Genomic DNA, 25,247 nt, shown 5'->3' on the forward strand with positions numbered 1-25,247 from the left:
ATGTGTAGCTAGTGATGGACATTAGTTTGAACAAAGCACATTTGATGTTTCTCTTGAAATTATCGTGCTTTCTTTGATTACAGAAATACGCCATTATTAACTGGTAGACCTAGTAGTAACATGTTCTGACTTAGAGAGGAAAAATAGGGATCTAAGTGTTAATATAAGCTGGAAGCAAGGAGGTTTCCATAGGATTTTTTCAAATCCTTAGAAAACTAAACTTAGTAGGAATAAAGCAATAGCAACAATTTAAAATGCAATTTAACTCAGTTTTTAGTTTCTGCATGTTAACAACTTATTTTTATTTTTGACGATCACAAACTTCAATCAGAATACTTTAAAAAATATTCCTCATGCATTTAACAAATCTGACAAAGGACAAGTATTTAATTTACTTGCATTATACTATGAAGCTTTAACTGACTAGCTAATTAACATATATTTAAAATCATTAAGTAAAGGTAACAATGAAAAAGTCAATGCATTAATCTGATGGCACCCATTACTATGCAGTGTTCATTAACACTACTAGTAATTACCCTGGAGTGTAGGCAAAATGTAGATGGAGGAATTTCCCTCAAAAGCAAATTTAAGGGATTAAATATCATCATCAGTATCATCACTACTAAGGATAAAGCTGTTGCCGGTGTACAGGACCCCTTCTTTCTGAATATTCCCCAAACCACTCACAGTCCCTTTCTCATCAGAATCATCAAACAACTCCTCGGAATCATCATCTTTGAACATGTTTTCACCTATACCTTCTTCATCCTCCTTTGCATGTATTTATCTTCCTTTTCATCTGAATATTCAAACATCTTTTTATCTGTTTCATCTTCTTCCTCCTTTTCATCAGCATCTTCAAGACCCTTTTCATCTGTATCTTCTTTTCCTCTTTTTTTTAATGTTTTTATTTATTTTTTTGGGGGGGGGGGGGAGGGAGAGGGATAGAGAGATAGAAACATCAACGAGGGAAGAAAATCATTGATCAGCTGCCTCCTGCAAGGTCCCAACTGGGGATCGAGCCCGCAACCAGTGACATCTTGGTTCCTGGGTCGAGGCTCAACCACTGAGCCACACCAGCAGGGCTTCTTTGTCTTCTTGTTCATCAGACTCATCATCAAAAACTTTTTTATATGCATCTTCTTCTCCTTCCTTTTCATCTAATTCTTCCTCAAACTCTCTCAGAGCCGTCCTCATTCAACACTTCTTCAGAGCTGTCATCTTCAAATTCTGATTTTTTTCAGAGTCATTTTGTTCTCTTTTTCAAGAATTTTTTCATTAAACCCCTTGTCAGAGCCAGTCACAGTAAACTCTTTTTCTCCAAATTCTTTTTCAGAGCCATCTTTAAGCAGCTTTTCAGAAAAAGTCTTCTTCAGAGTCTCTTTCTGACTCGTCTTCTTCAGACTCCTTGTTGGGGGCTGTTCTCTTCTACAGACTCCTTTGCAAAGCCAGTCTTTTCAAAATCATTTTTTTGAGTCACTTCTTTTTGGATTCTCTTCTGGGGCCATTCACTTTAGACTCTTTCATTGGACTGTCCTCTTCCAACTCTTTTTTGGGACTGCCTTCTCCAGACTCTTTCAGGGTGGAGTATGGAAACCACACTCCGACCTTCTTTCAAGGCAGCCTTCCTCAGCTACTTTATGAGGCCACTCAGAATGCTCCTCCATCTTCTGTTTTTGCAAACTTTTTTTCATCTACAGGTTCTTCAGATTCCATTTGAGTTGCAGCTTCTTGAGCATTCATTTTAGATGTGTTAGGATGCTCTGGAAGGCCCTGCCCTTTCTGAAGCACAGATGGAATTTGAACACCAGAGACCTGTATTGGCCTTAGGAGTATTGAGAAAAGCCTCCCATCTTTTCAGCCTTTCCTCCCTTTTTCTTATGATCTCCACCTGATAATCTATAGTTCCATCCCACACTTGGGCAGTGATTTGACAACTGAACCACCATCCATTGAGGGTTTGAATACAATAATCAACTCTCTCTGGATCCCTAAAGATACAGAGGCCACACCATCTGGGTTTTTATCAAACAGAAAGAGCTTCCTAATTTGTCTAAACTTTGAACACTCTATTCAAAGATTTTCTCTGATCTTCTCATTCAGCACCAACAGATCACCCTCAAAATACAGAGAATGAAACATATTTTTGATGATGACAACTCACTCATGGCACATTCGGGATGGCCCATCTCCATTCTCTCAGGTCTCTAATCCAACCACTTTTGTTGCAGAGATGAACTTTTCTTGTAGTCCTAGCACTTCTTCTTCTTAGAGCCATCATATTCCCCCTTCAAAAGAAACTTTGCCACCTCGACATGTAATTCATAGGCTCTGATTTCATCTTCATCCAAAAGTTTTAATGTGAGATCTGCAGATTCCTTCTTCAAATAACAGCAAAGCCCATCTCCTTTAAGATTCCCTTGGTTATCTTTGTAAAGCTCAACCATAGATTTTTCTGTTTGAGGATCTTTCATAATGCCAGACTTGGACATAAACTGTATAAATTCATCCAGTGTAATGTTGGAGACAAACCAGACACAAATACACTTGGATTTCTGTCTTCTTCAACTTGAAACCATCCTGATTCTGCCTTTCTCTTTTCTCCCCTCTTTTTGGGATCAGTGGGCTCAGGGGTTTTTCTTTTAGGAGATTCTTCTGCAGGCCCAGTACTAATATCTAGTACATTTGCAGTAGAGCTAAATGTACCATTATCATTAGAAAAGCCATAATTGGCCTGGTGTGTACCAATGAAATTTTCATTGATTTGGGAGAACCAAGCCTTTTTGTCCAGGTCCCACTCATAGGGGGTCTCATCTGGCTGCTGCCCAAAAGAATTGGTTTCTCTACCTGGAACTTTCTGGGTGTCTCTGTCCTTGGTGTCTCTGTACGATTGTTGCATTCGCAACTGTTCATCAAAGTCATCTTTCCCATCCAAGTTGTTGCCACTCACATTGCTGACTTAGCCATGAGGCAGAGCCCAGGTGAGCTGAGAGGCCAAGATGAGGCGAGTCTGAGATGACTGCAGCTCAGAAGCAACATGGGGAAATAACTTGAGGACCATGGATGCCAGCTCAGACTGTGCAGTCGCCTTGGTTGGCACCTCTTCGGCTGTTATTTTTTTATCCTCTTCTAAGTATTCTGCTTCACATTTGACTTTTTATTGTATACTACCATAATTTTACTTAGGAAAATAGTTTTTGAGAAGTATCTATAAGAAACTAAAAATATATGATTGGTTGTCACATCCAGCGTATGTACGAATTTATATAAAGTTTATTAAATTAGTCAGCCCACTTGGGTTCATTACTAAAAGCCAAAAGTAAGTGTCCCTAAGTGAGATAGGAAGAAATCATCTGGCTATTTCAGTCATGGGAGAGAAGATATTTAGCTTCATCCTGTAATTAGCATTTTCAGAAGGACCTTAATTACATATTACATTGCTTCTCCAGGCCATTGCACACAAAGGGGTCTTTTTGTGAGTTTAGAAGTAACTGTAATAACATGAATTTTAATGATTGACAGTCATGGGCTAAAATATAATCATGAATTGATGGCTTTTTCTGTCTGAAGAGATTTCTTGACTTTCAAGTATGTTTCTTGGAATAAATACTCCTTACAGGCTAAGTGAAAATATAAACAATATTATTATTTTCTTTAAAGAATATAAACAATAACAAAACTAAAACCACAAAAAGAAAAACACTAAAATATTTTATTGGTTGAGAAGCCCTGTGCTTGCCAATCACTTACTTTGTACAGTTCATTCATAACCTTATGAATTCATGTGAATAGGCATAAATTACAGAAATAACTATTTTCTGTTACTCATTTTCAGGTATTACACAGAAGTAGCTTAAAGTTATGTCGTAAAGAAAAGAAACTAAGCTCAGACACAAACATGCAAGGTACTGTGATCAGGCTTTCCGAACACTTGGCTTTGTATTTTAAAATGTGCTCCTTATATGCAAAGTAATAAAAGCTAAATATACATGTGCTGCAATCCACAAATAGTTCCAGCTATACATCTAGAAGCACTGGTCAGGAGTGAGATGTATGCACCCCCAAAATAAGGCTGTAAAATCTACTTCAGTTGTAAGGATCAATAGTGTTTATTCAAAAGCTGAGCTGCGTGGTTTTAATGCAAAGCTGATTCTGCCTTCAGAAAGACCAGCTTGTTTTGCACTGTCCTGGAAGTTTGATTCATAAAGTCATTCATAATGTTTACTGAATGCCTAATGGAGGCCATAAAACTCCCTGCACAGATCTTAGGTAGAAACTTCTCCTCTTTGACTGTTTTATTTCATCTCCCAGAATGGGGAGACATCCTCACTTGTTTTCAGAATTTAATTTGAGAACCACAGGAAATTATTTTTTGATAAGTATATTTCCTTTCTGACTGGCTTAAAATGCCAAAATATATGCTGCATAAGAGGGGCCTTAAGCTTTACCTCTATACAATACCCAAAATCAATGTGGTAGAAACTCTATAGGAAAACAATTTTTAAAAACATTCTTTAGCAATTAGGTTCTATTTGTGGAGGAGGCAATTTCAAAATACATCAGAAAGCCTCCGGCAGCTCTGACCACTACTCTAATCCGTTATTTACTTTATAAGCATAAAATGCTCCATACACCCACCAAAACAAAACAGGAGCCCTGGGTGGGAAAATGCACTGTCTTCAATGAGCGTCTTTCAGTTGGATCCTCTTACTGCTGGGTTGTGCATATAGATGGGGTATTACTGTCTCTGATTTGAACTGGTATTTTTCATGAGTGAGAATTATAAAATCAGGTAGCTACAAGAATGCCTCTTAACACTCTGTAGGAAGGCCATTATATTTCCACTTAATCAAAATGTGTTTGTATGGATACAGTTGCCAACTTTTATAATTTGGTCAACTTTTATATAAGCAGTTTAAGAAGTATTGTCAACAAATAAGAAAGGAGAAATTAATCACAGATTGCAAAAATACTTCATAAATATTTGAACATTTTTATTTTAAAATGAAAAGACTATGAGAACCTACTATAACTATGAAAGAGTCATGATTTTTTAAATGAAAAAGAGTGATTCCATTCAGACACCGTAATAATAAAAACATTTGAACATATATTCAGTTTCATAGAGGGATATTTATTTGAATGTTGGGAGAAGGAAGTATTAGACTAGCTTCCTGACCTTAAAGACACTACAAAATATGATTAGTGTGTGTTTCTTTTCATTTTTATTAGGTATTTTACTTTTATTTTTAAAAAAATTTTATATATGTTTTTATTAATTTAATATAGAGGAAGAGAGAGGGAGAGAAGGATAGAAACATCAATAATAAGAGAGAATCACTGATCGGCTGCCTCCTGCATGACCCCTACTGGGGATCAAGCCCACAGCCTGGGCATGTTCCCTGACCGGGGATTGAATCGTGACATTTTTGTTCATAGATGGACACTCAACCACTGAGTTATGCCAGTCAACCTATAATTACTGTTTTTAATGAAAAACTTCACACACAAATGTTTCCAGCTTCAAGATTTAGTAGGCATTTTATATCATTACTAGAGGCCCAGTGCATGAATTCGTGCATGGGTGGGGTCTGGCAGGCCCCCCACCCCTGATGGGGGCCAGGGGCCTGATCAGGGGTAGGGTCAGCTGGGGGGAGGGGCTGCAGGAGGTTGGCCAGCCAGCCCTGCCCCCAATCGGGCCGGTTGACTGGCCACAGTGGGCATAATAGCGACATAGCGACCAGTCGTTCCAGTCGTTCTGGCGTTCCAGTCAATGACTTTATATATATATATATATATATATATATATATATATATATATATATATATATATATATATATATAAAACTAAAATAATTCAAGGAACAACAAGGGACATTGTGAAAGAAAATAATTTGTCTTAAAAAAGACATTCTTCTCCACCTTAAGGCTTTAATGGTTAGGTTTTCTGGAGCAAGATTTGTGTATTATAACTGTAGGATATAATGTTCTTACCATTCCCCTTTATGCCTATTACTACCATTTATCCTACTAAATATAAGTGATAATATAGAGTGTATGTATGCATGTGTATTAACTCAATGTGGACTTTATATAAAAAAATAAGTTATTATAAAACCTGGCCTTATCTTCAAGTGTTTTAAGGCACAGTCTTTGATATCTGAGCTTTGGTCCTCATATTTCAACAAATTATGTTGCTCACTTCCGCAGGACTAAAAACAATGAGCAACAATATATATTAAACTTTACTAGATGTCCGATGCATGAAAATTTGTGCAAAGTAGGCCTTCCTTCCCCTAGGCTGCTGGCACCAGCTTCCCTCTGGGACCCGGGACCTGGGCTTCCCTCTTTCAGCCGCTGGCAGGCACCCAGGACCCACACTGGCTTCACCTAGGTCACTTGCAGGCACCTGGGACCCCAGCTGGTTTCCCCCTGGCCCCTGCTTTGTCAGGAAGGACATCCGGAATGACATCCAGAAGACGTCCAGTCTAGTTAGCATATTACCCTCTTATTATTATAGATGTAACACTCATTCATATAAACCAAGATCATGAATGAAAGCAATAACTACCACAGTGTCACTAATGAGGAAATATTTTTAAATGTTATGGATTTCATAGCACACAGACCTTGGCTGACACAATTTAAAATGACACTAATTTAAAGACTAATATTTTACCTTTATGATCAATAAATTATTAGGACTCATGTCACATGGAGTCTAATCATTAATATATTTTTAAAAATTGGTACTAATGCAACACAGTTAACTCCTTCACCTTAAGCTATTTTTTATTTGAAGTAGTTACCTTACATTCAAAATGTATGTGAATGAATGGTTGCATTTTTGCTTCAAAATAAGCTTATTGGTATGTATACGTCAAATTATTTCATTATAACTCATTCTGTCCAAATACATATACATGAGTGCAGATGTATACTCCTTTATCTCTACAGAGAGATAATAATAATAGTTATTTGCCACATGATTATTATGCAAAGGCATCATATAAATCATCATATATATTCTGATAAAACCTTTTGAGGAGGTTTTATTATCATGCTGCTCCCATTGTTATTATTATTACTGTTGTTATCTTGTAGAAGATCAAACTGAAACTGGGAGATATAAAGTAACTTGCCAAAGATATCGTAACTAGTAATCAGCATGCAGGCCTATATTCTTTACCATTAGGTACACTGCCTTCCCTCTGCTTTTAACTATTTGTACTACCCTTTCACCAAAATCATACCCATAATCTGCATGACTGGGCTCTGGGTTTTGGCAAGGATACTAAGTATGAGAAAAAGAAAAAAAAAACACTTTTATTTAAAGGTTCCAATATTATTCAGCCCCTGGAAGTCCCTAGGGAAGATGTCCTTTACTTAGGGAAAAATCCCAGAATAAGCGCTGAAGTAAAGTATGTTTGGGGGACAGGGGAACCCTACAAAATCACTGTGAAGCTTAATGCAGATGTAAATATTGTGATTTGAAAAAGCAAATTGCTTCAAATATGATTGAGATAGAACTATATCTCTAAAGCTTAAATGCCATTTACCTAGGGTGTTGGATTGAGGGTAGTATAGAGATTTGAATAAATGCTTTTCTCCAGATTGAAAAATGTTGCTTGTTCGTGCGCGCGCATGTGTGTCTGTGCGCGTGCGTGTGTGTGAAGACACAAGTTTACATATCAGTACAAATAGAAAAAAAGGAAACTTCATGGGAGGGAGAATCATATCAATAGAATGAATGCCAATACTTCATGTTTCAGAGGTGAAAAGGGATCAATTGTGTAAATGGTTTGTATACATTACATAATCCTTGCTCAGCCCTGCAGTTGTTAGGAGGAACACAACTTTCTGAGGATACAGGAATGCTACATGTGTTACTAACCATTGAAATTTTGGGCTGCTCCTGTGGTTCTGGAAGTGCTTCAACAATACTACTGAACTCAGCTTCTTGAATTGATATTAGAAACCGGGTAAAATAGCGGCTCTCAACCCTTCTATAGTCTTTGATGCACTGAGGGGAACACACCAAATAATCTGTTTCTTTCAGTCCTAATATTCTATAATTCTAGCTAAGTTGTCCCCTTTCAATGAAGTTGTGACTATCCAGCCATCATTCCTCCATCATTCCACCTTCACGCCCCATTCGAACTCTGTCTTCTTCTAATGCCTATCACTTCTTCTAAATTAACCTCATTATTTTTATTTTTTTTGTCAACTGTTATGTACACTAGAATTTTAATGCTTGTTATGTTGATTACATTGTCCTACATATTTACTAGTACATCATGTTTATTGTATTAAAGTAGCCTGATTCAGGTTGAGTTGCCTGGGAGTTACAGACTTATGTGCCTCTAATCCAGTAAAGAGTGAGGAATTTCCCTGAGCTCTGCACAAGGGACAGATAGTAGTACTGAGATGTATAAACAAGAAAAGATGCATTTTACAGAATCAAATAAGTTGTCGGTCTGCAAAATAGAAAAATAGAATTAATAGAATGAGATAAAAAAATATATCAACAGAGATAAAGAAAGCCGAATCTGACTACATGCTGAGGGGGGAATTGTCCTAGCTTTGGAACTTATGTCAGCTCTGCTTGGAACAATGTATGATACATGCTAATCTAACCTAATATAATCCAAGTAATATGATGTGATTATATATATATACATACAGTCTATTCTGGCTAAAAATGTAGGTGCATACTGATTTTTTTAAAACACTATAATAATTATGCAGAGAAGGCCTTTGGAAGTTGTTTATATAGCTATTAGTTAATAGGTTTTTTAAAATTCTGAGTAATGGCTTATTTAGAAAAAAACATAACCACAATAGAAGAAAAAAACACACCACCAAAACCCAAGTATCTATTATAATGCATTATAGCCTATAAGTCACAATTATATCAATGGATTCAGAAAATCAAGCCAAATAAAACTGATGTGATGAAAGAAATAGCAAGTACATTTTCAGGTAATGAATAATCTTTTATCACCATAGAATGTCAGCTGAGGTTGGTTGCAGCAGTTCTTCTGTACTTACCAAGATCTTACATGACTGCCTCTTCAACATGTCACTGCTAGTTTTTAGGTCTTTGACCATCCTGGATAGCATTGAACTCTGTACCAGAGGCCTGCACCTTAAACTCTATTTTCATAGGCTTCTAATTAATACTCAATGAAAGGTTTAGAAATGGAGAACATCTTGTTTAATCCAGTCAAGTCATATTTAGGAAACCACTGGAAATTTGATCCTCCCTTTTCTTTCCATCTCTTCTTTCCTCCTCCTCCCTCGCTCCTTTTCTTTCTTTTTCTTTTCTTTCCTTTCTCCCTCTTCCTTCCTTCCGTCCTTCCTGCCTTCCTTCCTTCCTCCCATTTTTACTTTCTTTTGCAAGCACATAGGCATACTAAAAAATCTCTCCATATTAAATATTAAAACACTTTAAATAGTATTCCACTTCTGAACTTCCCTGCCAACGTTTAGATGAGTTTTTCCCAGATGCCCTTTATTTGCTTTCTGTCTCCCAGCACTTTTTTTTTCCAGTGCCATGGCACATATAGAACATGATAGATGACTAAAGCTGACAATGGCTCTAGGGACTGTCTCAGAGGATCCGCAGTTCTGCTTATTCCAAAATGCTGAGAGGATCGATAACATGGTGCACCTGTAACCCCTCCAGGATTCGCCGCTGTGCTGAGGTAAAACTGAGGGGTGCTCTGCTCAATTTAATTCATACAAACCTGAGTTCTGCTTACAGTAAAAACCTGACCTGCTCCCACCCAAGGTCATTTGAGATTTTTTTGCTATTTAACATAACATATGATTTTGCTTACATTGTTTTATGTGAAATAGACAGTTTATTGGTCTCTTAAAAACATTGTACCCCCATTTTTTTCTATAATTTTATTCCCTACTTTTCTATCTGCTTGCATTGGACATATTTTGTGCACCACCTCTTGGTTCACTCTTACTTCAACAGTTCCTGGTGTTATCAGCACCAGTTTCATGCCATGTGACCCAATAGTCTAGTGACCCTTATGGTTGACAGAATTTCTTATGCCTCTTTGGTAAGCCCCAGTAAGAGAGATCCCTAGGTTCTGAAGCAGGGCATGCTCTTGCTGCAGAGAATGACCCACGTGTTGAAAATTAGTTCTTGGCATGCTACTGGGATCCTTAAAGACTGAATGCCGGGCCATGGGAAACTGACTGTGAGATCAAAGGCACCATCATTAGTTGGATGTTATCAGATCCATCAACTCATAAGTTTTACTGTTGCAGCCATCTATCATATCCTGAGTGATTTGTTTGGAAATGGGCCTGAGCAGGCCTGGAGGACACATGTAAGTTTCAGGAGCATGGCCCAGACTCCTCTGGCAGCTACTATAGTTGCACTGAGGCTTTCGCTAATGTCTCCATCTCTCTCAATTTGCACCTCTGGCTTCCTGACAGGGATCCCTTTAACCTATTAATAGAAAAGGAAACACATCAGGCTAATTCACAGGTGGATCATCCCCGATTTCGTGGCCTCATTACCACATGATAGCCCAACTGAGAGGTGATCCTGCAGGATAGTGGAAAGGGGAAATCCTTCCAGTGGAACAGAACTGTCAGCTGTGAAGTTGGTCATTCATTCACCTTGTGTGAAGGTGAATGTGACCTGAGAGATAGCTGTACAAAGTCTCCTGCACAGCACTAAATGGCTTAGCTGGTTGATCCAGGGACTGGGAGGAGCATCATTGGAAGATCGGAAACAAGGACATTTGGGGGAAAAGCATGCAGATGGACAAATGGGAACGGGCTGAAAGTGTGGCAATTTTTGAATTTTATGTTAATATCTATCAGAAACTGTCCTCCACAGAGAGCCACTAAAAAGCCAGGTAAACAAAGGGGCTGTCTTGTAAATGCCAGCCTGCCTCCCCTCTGAGACCCAGTGTTTATGCAGTGGGCCCATGAGCAGTGTGGTCACGTATGCTGCCTATTCGTCTATTGCCTCTCAGCTCCCCTTTTTGCCTACTTTGTGGAAATAAATCTGGGCCTTTATAGATTTTTCTTTTGCCAGATGACACCGTTTTAAGCTTAGTTGGTAGAAGGGGTGGGAGCAGAGCTGCCAGAGGAAGTGTTGCTCCTCCCTGGTCCCAGCGCACTTGCTTGCCAGGTTCCTGTAGTTCCCTGGCTTCTCCATCTCTGGCTGCTACCCTGCGGGCCTGTCAGCAGCATCTCACAGCCAGCAGCTTCCCTTCATTCTGGTTGTTTGTAGCCCAGTATTTGTGGGGCACCATGAACAACTTTAAGCAGCACCTTAGAGAGTTCTGCCACACAACACTGCAGTGACTTTAGTGCTGGCCAGTAAGCCACAGCTGTGACCTCTCCAACAAGGGCTTGGTGAAAGCCCTGGGGTTGGGGGATTTCTCCTTTGGGTGCTCAATTGTAGTCCTACGGATAGTGGATATATCTTTACTTCTTCTTAAAAAAATGTATTTTTATTGATTTTCACAGAGAGAGGAAGGGCGAGGGAGAGAGAAAAACACCCATGTGAGAGCAAAACATTGATAGGCTGCCTACTGCAGGCCCCCTACCAGGGACTGAGCCCATAAGCCCCGTATGTGTCCTGACCAGGAATCCAACCAGCCACCTTTCCATGCATGGGACAATGTCCAACCAACTGAACCACACTGGCCAGGGCATGGCTATTTCTTATATCTGCTCTTCCTATATTCTTTGAAGTTCTGTTTATTTCTTACTAGCCAATTCCTTGTTATTTAAATACTCAATTATAGTTAATAATCATTCATCTTTTCAGCTTTTAAGACATATAATTGACAAATACAAACTGTATGTATTTAATGTGTACACTGATATTCTGATACACAGGCATACCTTGGAGATAGTGCAGATTTGATTCCAGACCACTGTAATAAAGTGAGTCATGATCTTTTTGCTGGTGGAGGGTCTTGACTTTTATTTTTACAAAACACAACATCTGTGAAACACTATAAAGTGAAGTGTCACAAAATGAGGTATGCTTGTATGTTTACATTGTGAAATGATCACTACAGTCAAGCTATAGTTAATAATTCTCTAACTAAAGTTTTTATGTTCAAATGATGGTTTTCTCTATCTTCCCTGTTTGGACCCAGACTAATAACCATGGAAGCAGGCAAGAGAGATAGGCATGGGCTCTACTGAATGGGCTCCCATTCATGAACCTTGACCTTGCTACTGACATTGCCAAATGCTTTTCCCTCAGCAGCAGAAACCAATGCTGAGGTCTTGTTCTGGCTCCATCTCTTAAAGATTCCAGTCCACCACCTGGTGGCAAGTGATAACTATAAATGAGCCATTTCAGGAATCATAGTGCAACAAGAATTAAACAACTGTGAGTTTCATCTTCTCATGGATGAAGTCACCCCATCAGGCGAGCAAGCAAGCTAAGCCCACTTAAGTGCCGACTGAAGATGAGCAAAATCTTGAGTGGGTGGTAGAAGAAAGCTGATGAATGTTAATGAAGTCATTAGGATGACATTAGCTGGGAGAGTAGCTTGTTCCATTCACCCTTGTATATTAAATATATTTTAGAGATTACCGGCAACTACTAAATCATCAAAGCATGCATGATGAATTGTGTTTAATATGGGACAGGAGCGGATATGAGTGATGTAAAGAATCCATATATTTGTGCCTCACCTCTTACTTTCTGGACCCTCCTTTTTACTCTGGCAGTTACTGTCGCACCCAGGTGCACACTGCTCAAATGAAAGCATCCTCTTCATAGATTTCTCAGTTTCTATCCCAGTGCTTCCCTCCCAGCACCGTGTGAGATTTCTAAGGAAACCCTTTCAGTCATTCTGACATAAGCATAAACCTCAAAGTGCAAGGGTCTTAACAACCCAATGGGTCTACCTTGACCACTTGGCACTAGAGCCTATGACTAAATGCTGCCCCTTTATGTCCCCTGGGGTGGACAACTTTGGGGTGTATTACACATGGTTCTTCAGAAGTCCCTAGCAGGACTGAAACCCCTGATACCCTTGGGGGGATAAGTTCAGCAAGACACCTCAGATTGTCTCTTGCCCCTTGTTCAACTCTTTGCAGCACCCCAATCCCATTCTCAGGAATAACTTATCAAAATAAACCGCCTGCACCAAAGTATTGTCTCAGATTCTGGATTGGGGGGGGGGGGACCTGGGCTAAGACAGATCTCTCTTATCTTTTACCTTCAACTTTCCAAATGTGTTCCTCTTCTGTTGGCTGTTCCATTAGGTGTTGATATTCCACAGGATTCCAACCTTGGTCTTCTCCATCCACTTCCCTGCTTTATTTCATAAGCACTTTAACTATTATTTAATTGTTGAAAATGCTCAATTGTTCCACCTGTCCACTTCATTCTTCTGACCCACACAACCCCATCCCACACTCCATAAGACATTATTTACTTAAATGTTCTAACATAGGTTGAATGTAGCATTGAAAGGAAAACTGAGCTCACATTTGCCAGCCCCATTCCTTCTCTGGCGTTTCCTGTTTGTGAATGACATTATAATACTCTGAGATGCACAAGCTAGGAAGCTGCAAATTATTTTTGTGTGGGGATTTTTTGTGTGAATTAATCTTGATACCTCCCTTTCTACAAACCCCCCTCCTGCCCCTGGCAAACAATAAGCAAGACATGTGATTTCTACCTATTAAGGTCCTCAATTTTCCATCTCTACTTGACATTTCTGCAGCTTCCTGTTTACTACCAACTCTCCTTTTCTCTTAATTTCTGTACCAACCATTATAAAGGAAGCTCAAAGAACAAGATGAGCCAGTGGGTGCAACAGAGGCAGTATGAGATGACTAGTTGTCTGCTGGCTGTTTGCCCAGGTCAGGGGACAGAGCTGGACTAGCTTAGTATCTAGTACATACTAAACACTCAATGGGCAGTTGTTGAGGAACTAAATCTATATTTGACTATTGGAGCAAATGTTGTAGAGAAGAAGGAGGAGGAGGAGGAGGAGGAGGAGGAGGAGGAGGAGGAGGAGGAGGAGGAGGAGGAGGAGGAGAAGAATTGCAATTGAAATGAGTGAGGAAGAAATGTTCTTACTAGAACACTTTAGGTTAGTGTTTTACACATCTTCAAAACACTATCCTGCAATTCATTTAAAATATATATAAAGAAATTTTATTTGTTAAGACCTTACCAATAACATAGTATTTTCATTCCTATGTGAATATTGTAATGCAGTTGGCTAATGATTTTGCTGGCATGTTATATATCTCTCGTAGATCCAAAATCTCCAAAGATTTCTGAAGTTGGTAGGAACAAACATAAGGCTTGATATATAAATTGTTTTGGTGGTGGGTGGTCATAGAATAGGGGGAAGGTACAGAATTGGGAGAGGAGCAAAGAGTAAATCAGTTCTGAAGCACAACTTTGAAATGTCTATCATCACCCTTCTGAATTTCTTCATCTGTTTACTTTTTATATTATGTACATATTTTTGAATACTTCCTTAGATATCTTTGTTAACAAAGTAAGAAGAGGGCCACATTCCCTCTTTATTTAAAAAATAAAATTAATTGTGTAAGTGAATTAGACATCCTGTATGACACAGGCAATTTATGGTTATGAGTCTAATAAAAATAATAATTTTCTATTAAGAAAAACTTTAGTTCATGTGTCATTAAGTTAGTAAAACAAATATAGCTACATATGTATTGAATTACTCTCAAGTAACCCTGGCTGCACTGGAAATGCCTCATTTTCCAAGTGTAAACATATCTCTGTTTGCAACAGTTTATTATCTTACAGGTCAGCACAGTGGAAGTTGTACTTGGCATCCTTTTGACCTAAGTAATGTTACATTTAAAAATATTGCCAGAGAACCCTGATTTTGATGTTTCTAAAAAAGAATAAGCTGATTTCAAAATAATAGTGCAATACAATTATTACTAAAAGTATTTTTTCATCATAGTTCAAAATAAAACTCCATGCTGAAAATATTATTTCTCTAAAACTTCTTAGATCAACTAGAATATAGTTATCAGACCTAACATATTACACTCTTTCTTTTGCTCTGGAATTAGGCCAAATGACAATATGTGCTTCTATGCATTGCCCGGTAGCAGGTGACTCTGCCATCTGGACATGTGTCCTTCACTTCACTGAGCAGGGCTCTGAAAAAATGCAGTATTACTGGCCTCAGGGCAACAAATGGAAGGGGGAGCAAGCAGCCCTATAGATCCTGCTCATAACTTACCTTTCCCTGTGGTATTTATAGCCTGATTGCATTTTATGAAGATTTTAAAGAAAAGGCCCAGGTTAAGGGAATTGAAATGTGGCTGTTGGCCCAGACATTCAGGCTTCTTTTGCCATTAAATGTTTCAGGATACTAGAGATTCTTTATCTTCTGGTTGTGATCCATAAAAGATTGCTGGGAAGCCTGCCGAATTGATCAGTGTGGGTTGTGAACGGGAAAGCTGGGTTGCCCACATTGAGTTTCCTTTTTGATCACATCTAACCCAGTAGTTCTAGCAAAGACAACAATGAGAGACCTCCAAGTTGCCCTGACACAGGTTATTCATCTCCTTTGCATGTTTGGCTTACCTATTTATTTTGTAAAAATTCCTGCCCTTTCTCTTCTCAGATAAAAAGCAATACAATCTTGGGCTTGTCTCCGTTCTCTGTGTCTTACATGCCTTTCCTTTGATGTGTTATTTCTTAGTCCAGTTGGTTGGAATCACCTAAAATTCACTAGGAAGGCAGTCGCTGGTTGTCTTGTAGCCATTACTTGACAAGGCTGTAATTAGTTGGGCCATTTTACACCTGCTTTCCCAGCTGGGCATGGCATTTTGCTTTGCAGTGGTTTGTACCAGAACTGAAAGACTGAAAGGACACAGATTCCACATTGCAGAGAACTCACAGAATCCTCTTTCTTTCTTTCCCTCTTTCCTTCTTTTCTTTCTTTCTTTCCCTTTTTCTTTCTTCCTTCCTTCCTTCCTTCCTTTCTTTCTTTCTTTCTTTCTTTCTTTTCTTCTTTCTTTCTTTCTTTCTTTCTTCTTCTTTCTTTCTTTCTTTCTTTCTTCCTTCCTTCTTCCTTCCTTCCTTCCTTCCTTCCTTCCTCCTTCCTTCTTCCTTCCTTCCTTCCTTCCTTCTTCTTTCTTTCTTTCTTTCTTTCTTTCTTTCTTTCTTTCTTCTTTCTTTCTTTCTTTCTTTCTTTCTTTCTTTCTTTCCTTCCTTCCTTCCTTCCTTCCTTCTTCCTTCCTTCCTTCCTTCCTTCCTTCCTTCCTTCCTTCCTTCCTTTCTTTCTTTCTTTCTTTCTTTCTTTCTTTCTTCCTTCCTTCCTTCCTTCCTTCCTTCCTTCCTTCCTTCCTTCCTTCCTTCCTTCCTTCCTTCCTTCTTTCTTTCTTTCTTTCTTTCTTTCTTTCTTTCTTTCTTTCTTTCTTTCTTTCTTTCTTGCAAGTGTGTCTTTCTTCTGACATTTAACTGTTTTGATAGTGTTCAGTGGATAGCTTCTAACAAAGAAACCAAAATTGACTCCCACTTATGTTGGTAGCTCCTTATTTAATATTTCAGTTGACTTTTTTGAAAGATGCATCAGTTAGGGCTCATTTTCATAGTAATAATAGTTAAAAGTGAACCTTTAAGCCCTGGAAATATGCCTTTCAAATAATTCAGAAAACATAGTGGACAATGCCACTTGTGTAAATTAATTCTCATGCTAAATTAAACCCTTTTAAATGAAGAATACATAGATGTTTTAAATTTAATGCCTGCTTTTTCTATATTGCTCAAAAAGTGCTGGCCAGGAAGGAGAGTGGTCTAAGAAAATTAAACCAATCCTTTCCTAAAGACTCCTTGTTGTCAATGGAAAGCACTTCACCTTCTTCCCTCTGACCTCCACGATAATGTTTATTTTAGGCTTATTTACTGCGATTGTATGATGGTAATTGATGTTTGCCTTTGTGAGTGATCCAGAAGAATCTTAGAAATGAGAGGAAGCTCCAGCAAGTATTCTATGAAGTCAGTGGTGCTCCATTGTCAACCCAGTGGGTCATCTCCTGAGCCAGTAATGGGTAGATATTTTACATAACTATTATGCAGCAATTAGTTATGCCTTTTCAATTAATTTTCTTTTACTAAAAGCACCATTAATGGATCTCCATAGAGTGCTTATCCAAGAGCTGTAATGATCAACTTAATAATGTCAAAAGCTCCTCTCAGTTTGTTTTATTTAGAAGATAAAAAATGTACATTTACCCTAGCTTGTTCTTTTAGAGAATTAAGATGCTAAATCTTGCCCACAATTATTAATATTTTTTCCTTTGGAACTCTATCTGAAAAAAAGTCAAATCCCTCTCTCACTCTCAACATTTTTCTCTTTTGGTTTCATGAGGAATAAAAAATAATTCCAGCATTTTTACAATGCTACCAATTATCTATATATATAAAAGCCAGCGACTGTAATGCCATAACAACTGGAATGACCAGTCGCTAGGACACCCACTGTGGCCAGTGAACCAGCCTGATCAGGGGGTGGGGCCGGCTGGCCAACCTCCCACAGCCACTCCCCCAGCCAGCCCGGCCCTTATCAGGCCCCTATTGGGGCGGGCTGGCCGACCAACCTTCCACCATCTCCTCCTCAACAGGCCCAGCCCCAATCCGCCCTGATTGGGGCCGTGCCAGCTGGACCCCACCCATGCACGAATTTGTGTACTGGGCCTCTAGTTTCTAATAAACACCAAGCTCTCCTTTCTTCTTTAATAAATGTATTTCTTCTTCATACTCCCTTCTCTCTACTCATAACTGTTCAATCCAGTTGAGATCCTCAGCACATTAAGTTGGACTCTCTGTGCAATTCTCATCCAGTTTGTCTCCCTCCATACAGATGACTCGACTCTGTTGCCAGAACTATTTCAGCTTTTACTCTCCTGCTGAATACCCTAAAGCGGTTCTCCCTTACCCACAGTTCCTTATCTGGGCATTCAAAGGCATTCAAATGGTTTCAAATGGTCCTCTATGAATATTCTCTACCATAGCAATATTAGCTTCACAGATTCTTTTTTTTCAATCCTCACCCACTTACTGATTCTTAGAGAAAGGGGGAGAAAGATAGAAGAGAGAGGGAGAGAGAGAGAGAGAGAGAGAGAGAGAGAGAGAGAGAGAGAGAGAGAGAGAGACATAGATCAATTCAGTTGCCTCCTATGCCCACTCAAGACTGGGAATCAAACCTGCAAACTTTTGGTGCATAAGACAACACTCCAACCAACTGAGCCACCTGGCCAGGGCAGCTTTACAGATTCTTTTAAATGCATCGTGATCATTCCCTTTCCCACATTTGGAATGGCTATTTCTTTTTCTCTCCTGATTCTGTTCAACTCCTGTCATTCTTTCATCCTCATGTTTGTTTGTTTGTTTGTTTGTTTGTTTGTTTGTTTATTTATTTATTTATTTATTTATTTATTTATTTATTTATTATGTGAGGTCTTAGTAATCTCATGTCCCTGAATAGTAACATTTAACCTGCAAAACCTGGTATGTATATTTATTTATGTTACATTGTATTTTTGTCCTTCTCATTCAACTTTATTTGCCTTTTCCTCCCCCTATAATTTACCCCACTTAATCACATGGAAAGTCTCTAAAAGCAGAGACCTTGTCTTAAACTTTGTATTCCTACAGCAACTGGTAAGTGTCAAGGTTGGAACATAAGCTCAACAAATGTATGTTGAGTATACTGTTTCCCTTAAATTTGAGAAATCAGATGTTCGGGAACCAAATCAAGTACTTCTGTTAAACTACTAAATAATCATCCTATAGAATAAAGAGATAATATGCAAATTAACACTCATACCCTCACAAGATGGCTGCCTATGACCAGGTTGTCAGGGGAGTTAGTGAGGGATGACCAAACGACTGAATAGCAGGCTGGGTGGGGTGACCAGGCTGGCGAGGGTGCCATGAGGGGTAACCAGGCTGGTGGGGGGAGTACTTGAGGGTGACCAGGCCAGCAGGGGGGGCAGTTAGGGGCAACCAGGTTGGCAGAGGGGGGCAGTTGGAGGTGACCAGGCCAGCAGGGGGGGCAGTTAGGGGCAACCAGGCTGGTGGGGGGGTGCAGTTGGGGGCAACCAGGCCAGCAGGGGGTCAGTTGGGGATGATTAGTCTGGCAGGGGGCTTTGAGGGGTAACTAGGCCAGCGGGGTGCAGTTGGGGGTGACCAGGCTGGTGGGGAGGGCAGTTAGGGGAGACCAGGCCAGCAGGGGGGGGGCAGTAAGGGGTAACCAGGCCGGCGAGGGGGCCAGTTAGGAGCGACCAGGCTGGCAGGGAGGGGGCAGTTGGAGGCAACCTGGCCGGCAGCGGGGGGCAGTTAGAGGTGATCATGCCAGCACGCAAAGGCAACGAGGGGCAATCAGGCCAGCAGGGGGGGGACAGTTTGGGGCAACCAGGCAGGCAGGTGAGCGATTAGGAGCCAGAAGTCCAGGGTTGTGAGAGGGATGTCCGACTGCCGGTTTAGGCCTGATCCCTGGATTGGAGAGGGTGAAGGCTGGGCTGAGGGGACCACCCCCACCCCTGTGCACAAATTTTGTGCACCAGGCCCCTATTCTATAATAATAAAGGGATAATATACTAATTAGATTGGACGTCATTCCAGACGTCCTTCTGGAATAAACCGGGGCCGAAGGGAAGCCTGGGTCCAGCGTACCAGAGGGAAGCTGGTGGTGGCAGCCGGGGGAAGGAAGGTCTACTCTTGCACAAATTTCATGCATTAGGCCTCTAGTAAAATAATATTTTGTGTGTGTGAAGCAACCACCAGACTATATGAAAATAAGTAAGTTCTTTCATCCTAAGAATATTTGGGAAGAACTATCTTACATATCCTCTTCAGAAAATTGTTAAGTTTTAAAAGGATATTTTTCTAACACTTTTACAGTGATATAAAATTCCTCATAAATTGGACTCTTTCTTGCCAGTTTCAAGTTGCCATAGTTATGCATCTTGGAATGTACCTATGATAACATTTGCTACGGTCACCTTTAGTTCTATATCATGTAGGCAGCCGACTTTGAATTTACTTTTGGAAGCAACTTGTTTTGATATATTTATCACACAAATTTTGTCAATTCATCCTTTATCACCAAAATGCTAAGAGCATCCAAATGAATGCCTAATTACTCATGTTATTTGTTTACAGAAAAATATCATAAAAATAACTGAGAAGGTTGATTCATTTAATCTATACTCATATTTCCTCTGAGTCCTAGAAGACATTTTGGCTTATGGTGGTTTTTATTTTTAGGTATTACCTTCACTGGAAAGATCAAATGAGCCCAGCAGGGTTTCCCATGCTGCTCTAGTGATTATCATTTGTTTAATGCTGGCAGTTTCTATTTGTCAAGGCTGCTTCTGTCTATGAGACTTTCCAGTCTTAATAAATCTTTCACTAAAAAATTAAATAAAATTATCTCTCTGCTATTTTTGCTATTCGCATACAATACTTTCTAACCTTGTATTGATGGTTATTCTACATTAGACTCTAAGTACCTTGAAAGTTGGGCTTGGGTCTTATTTTGTCATGCACGCATTGCAGGCCCTAGGGCTGAAAGTAGGCATTAGATAAAAATTTGATTTATTTGTTAACTGACTAATTATAATAGCTGACATTTACTGTGTATTTAATATGTTCCAGGCACAACTCTAACCCAATTCACCCTCAGAAAACTCAATATGATATTCTTTTATTTACCCTACTTTACTGATGAGGAAACTGAGGCACAGAGAGGCTGAAAAAATTACCAGACATATAGCTAATGTGTTCTGGAGCCAGCCTGGTCTGCCAGCTGCTGCAGTTTCCACTGTATGAAAGCTGTGCTTCATCTTCTGAAATTATTCTTTTTCATGGCATTTTTTTCTACTGCTCTGTTCAAACTTCCATTTTAGCTACATTATTGTTTTCTATGCTTTGAAACTGTTAATTGGGAAAAATGTCTAATCTTAGAGTGACGTTGCATTAAATATGGCTTTCCAAGTTTTTGTGGCATTCTGTTTTAGGGACTTGGTTTCACCATGTTATGTGTGACTGGTGGGTGTTAAGGAAACTAGTCAGACTTTACATATCCAATAAACTTGGATTGGTCTAATGCTTGATGCCATATTGTTTGAGCATCCTATTTATTGGAAAGGATTTAAAATACTGAATTCAGTGGAGCATCATGTTTTGGGATAATTCTAAGCCATTTTATAGTAAATTGGGTGCCTTTATATAGTGTTGAGGCTAGAATGCTAAAATTAGATTTTCCAGAATCACTGGAAGCTAGCAATCTTAATGCACTTTAGATTCCACCAATCAGGTGTAGCTCAGTGAGTCTTGAGTACCAAGCCATGTGGATTGGAAAAGAGGCAGGGTCAGAGATATCAACTTTGTTTACTTACATTATGTCAACCATAATCACCACCTTCCCCATCTCACGGGCAATTTTCTGATGCTACAGCTTCTTAAATCAAGGAAACATTTCCATGGCAGCCCAGTCTGTGTTCTTCCTGAAGTCTAGGTCTAAAGTCTGTTCCTTTAGCCCTCCTAACAATTCTTTAGTTGTTAAATATACTATTATAAATCCCTCTGTTTAAGCTTGGTAGAGTGAATTCTGTTCTCTGCAAGTGAACCTGACCGATGCAACTTTATCTAACTCTATGTTTGAGTTATTAAATATTAAGCCAGATTTTATAGCTGTGTCTCAGGATAGAGAAGTAACAAATCTTTGCTTTGCAATAAAATGTTTTTTGGGCATTTGTTATTTATGCTTGTTTTAATACTTTCATTACTCTCATAAAAAAGAAAACCTCTAAAATAATGTAGATAATTTAGCATTCAGGTTTACTGTTTTACTCAACATACACTTATTGAATGCCTTCTCTGTGCCAGCAATAGTTCCTTGTTGAGGGGGCTACTGCGGTGAGCAAAAACAAAGTGTCTATTCACATCTAATGCAGAGTCTTCCCCATGAATTTACAGCTTGAATGAACTTCCCACAAGTTCTTGGGTTACCAAATCAGCTGAAAATATTTCAAAAGCTTAAGATATAGTGATAATACCTCAAAATAGAAAGAGTTAAGTTTGGCATTGACATTACTAATTTAAAGAGTGGCCAGCTTACTAACCCATAAAATGGGGATTTATATTTCTTTCTCATGATGAGAATAGCAATAAATGGCTCATTGGAGAGATGGATATGAATCAGATGTGGAAAAAATAAATTTGAAAAAATCAATTTGGCAGTAGTGATGAGAATCATAGTCATTTTTAAATCTTAGTACTAGTAATAATATAGGAAACATGAAGAGAAGCAATGAAGGCTTTCTTTAACAATTTATATTAAATTAAACTGGGGTTATTAGGCAACATATATACCGCTTAAATCACCACAAGTACAGGAGGCCCTATAAAAATGGTCTATCAATTTTTATCTACAATATGATCATATTTAAAAAGAGTACAAGGGAACTTTATGAAATCGTGTTAAATTAATTTCAGTTTCAACAGCAGTGATTCCAAAAAGGACTATCCATTCAATTTTAGGTATTAAATTAGGAAAGGGTATGTTGATATTTTCAGCCATAAAGTAATTAGATTGCATTGGGACTTTTTTTTTTAAAGAAATTGTCAAGCTTAATATTGAGAAGGAAAATAAGGGGGCAACGCTGGGGGCTTATAGCCTAGCCCAGCATCTAGTTAAACAGTAATCTTCCCCATCTAACTGACTTGGGTGGAGCTGCAAAGCCCACCCTGAGGGGCTGCCACAAGAAGATATATATATCAGAACCTCCCCACATTGTCAGTTGAGGCTTGGGATCAGAGTCCCCTAGACTAGCAGCGCTGCTTAATAAAGGTTTACTTTCCTGATTCCTCTGGGTGCTGGCTGTCATTCTCCTGGGCCATTTGCCACAATATGATTTGTTTCAACTGATCATTATATACATATCTAACCAAAATTAGAATACATATTTTATGTTTATTTTGTAAAGCAGAAATAGAAAAGTATGATGCTAGCTCTTTCATTGGGGATAAAGGTTAATAAGGTTAATCCCAAAGCAAAAGTTTTCCATTGTAAAGGAGAAAATTGTTGCAGTTTTCAATGACATTAAAATATGCATGCCTTGTCCTAGCTCAGTGGTCGGCAAACTGCAGCTTGGCAAACCGCGGCTCGCGAGCCACATGCGGCTCTTTGGCCCCTTGAGTGTGGCTCTTCCACAAAATACCGACTTCTGCGCATGGGCCACGAAGTTTCAATCGCACTGTACGTGCGCGCCTGCACGTAGTATTTTGTGGAAGAGCCACACTCAAGGGGCCAAAGAGCCACATGTGGCTCGTGAGCCGCGGTTTGCCGACCATGGTCCTAGCTGGTTTGGCTCAGTGGATAGAGTGTCAGCCTGTGGACTGAAGGGTCCCAGGTTTGGTTCTGGTAGAGGGCACATGCCTGGGTTGGTGGCTCAACCCCCAGGAGGCAGCCAATCAATGATTCTCTCTCATCATTGATGTTTCTATCTCTCTCTCCCTCTCCCTTCTCTGAAATCAATAAAATGTGTGTGTGTGTGTGTGTGTGTGTGTGCCTGTGTCCATCTGTACATGTAGTTTTCCTAGGATTGAGTAAGGAATATTGTTGAAGGCGATACGGGAAAAGTGGACTGGAATGCATGGTGCTCCTCTGGGCAGGACGGTTCCCGGGGTTCTTTGTCCAGTGGAGTTGAATGAACCACAGATGAAAAATGGTATAGCAAAAGGTGGACATTTATTGAGAAATAAGCACAGACTCACACATAGAGAGGGAGAAAGAGTCCCATTAAGTCCCTTTTCCTTCAATTATAAAGGCTGCAGATCTTTGTGCCTCGATATCCCCTTAGATTGGTTACTATAGCAACTCCAGAGCTAGCTCATGAAGTACTTGAGGTTCCCTCCTTCTTCTTCCTTATTGTTTCCTATTCCCTTTGGGCTTTCTTCCTCCCTCTCTGACAGGGGCTGCCTTCCCTTTATTCTGTAAATGTGTACCTTTCTGCTACTCCCAGCTCCCTTATCTTATGGAAATGAGCCTTCTGCCACTCCCAACTCCCTTATCTCCTGGAAATGTACCCTTTGCAGCTCTGTAGACCTGTGCTTTTTCCATGGACCCCTTAATTCCTAAAATTTCCTAAACCTGCCTATTTCGCACCTAAAAACTCCTTTTAGTGGGATTAAGTATTTTTTATTCAAAGATAAAGTACAATATGTAAGAACTGGAAGATATTTTATAAATTAGCAATTAAAACTGGTAATTATAAAAAGCACAAAAAGAATTCTCTCTGCCATATGAGTTACTGTCTAAGGACGTATGGGAAAAGGTGAGCCATCTTAAATGTAGCTTTCAGCCTTGTGTGCCAGATTTCATCACTGGGTGCTTGTCTTATTGTATTCAGTCTAATTTCTTACTTAGTAACCTAGTTTCTAGCCTATATTGATCATTCCATCCCTTGTTATCTCTTTCACCAAAATTGGTGTTTAGCCCCCAAGGCACAATCCTGCTATGAGCTGTTGAATGCCTCCTGAATTTTTACAGGATGTCTACTTCACCACCACCCCCCTCCTGCCCACGTGTCCACATGCTAGCACCCTCTTGACCTCTTAGATGACATCTCTTCATTGTGTGAAACCAGTACACCATTCCTCATCTCAATGGTCTGTGTTCTCCAAGCTATAGTTTTTCCAAGCCCTGAGGCACAGATTCTGACATGAGAGGATTTGAATCACAATGTGAAAGGAAGAAATGTAAATAAACAACAAATAAATGGGGGGGCAGGGGGAGACAGAAACAGTAGAACACATGCTTGGTGGTTTTCTTGGTATTGCAGAGGATGCTGGCTGGATAAAAACCTTTGAACTGTCAATATCAGCCACAGGGAAGGAATCCTTCTAAATATATATGTTAAGTATTTTATTCCATGAGCTAAATTAAAACTAACCTTTTATTTTTTTTTTTAAATCTTGTTTTCTTTAGAACCTATTGTTTTTCTTTCCTGAAAGTAATGCAAGAATTAATTGTTATGTTCTGTCACTTTGGACTGTTAAGATTTTTGTTTTTTTATAGAGGCTTTTGTTTCGTTTCCTGGAGGCATATTTCTTATATTCACCTTGGATTGCATTTTAATTCTCATTATGTCAAAACAAGTGATATTTGAGTGCTTGCCTGGTCACCTGTAATTCACAAACTAAGGCAATCTAAAGAAACTTG

General features: G+C 39.3%; 1 pseudogene; it reads right to left on the minus strand.

Moving 5' to 3' along the window:
- Positions 1 to 597: 597 nt before the first annotated feature.
- LOC132226740 (HIV Tat-specific factor 1-like) overlaps positions 598 to 25,247 on the minus strand; it is a 42,006-nt pseudogene continuing 17,356 nt past the window's right edge.

Source organism: Myotis daubentonii, chromosome 2 (assembly GCF_963259705.1).
Source record: "Myotis daubentonii chromosome 2, mMyoDau2.1, whole genome shotgun sequence".
NCBI lineage: Eukaryota > Metazoa > Chordata > Mammalia > Chiroptera > Vespertilionidae > Myotis > Myotis daubentonii.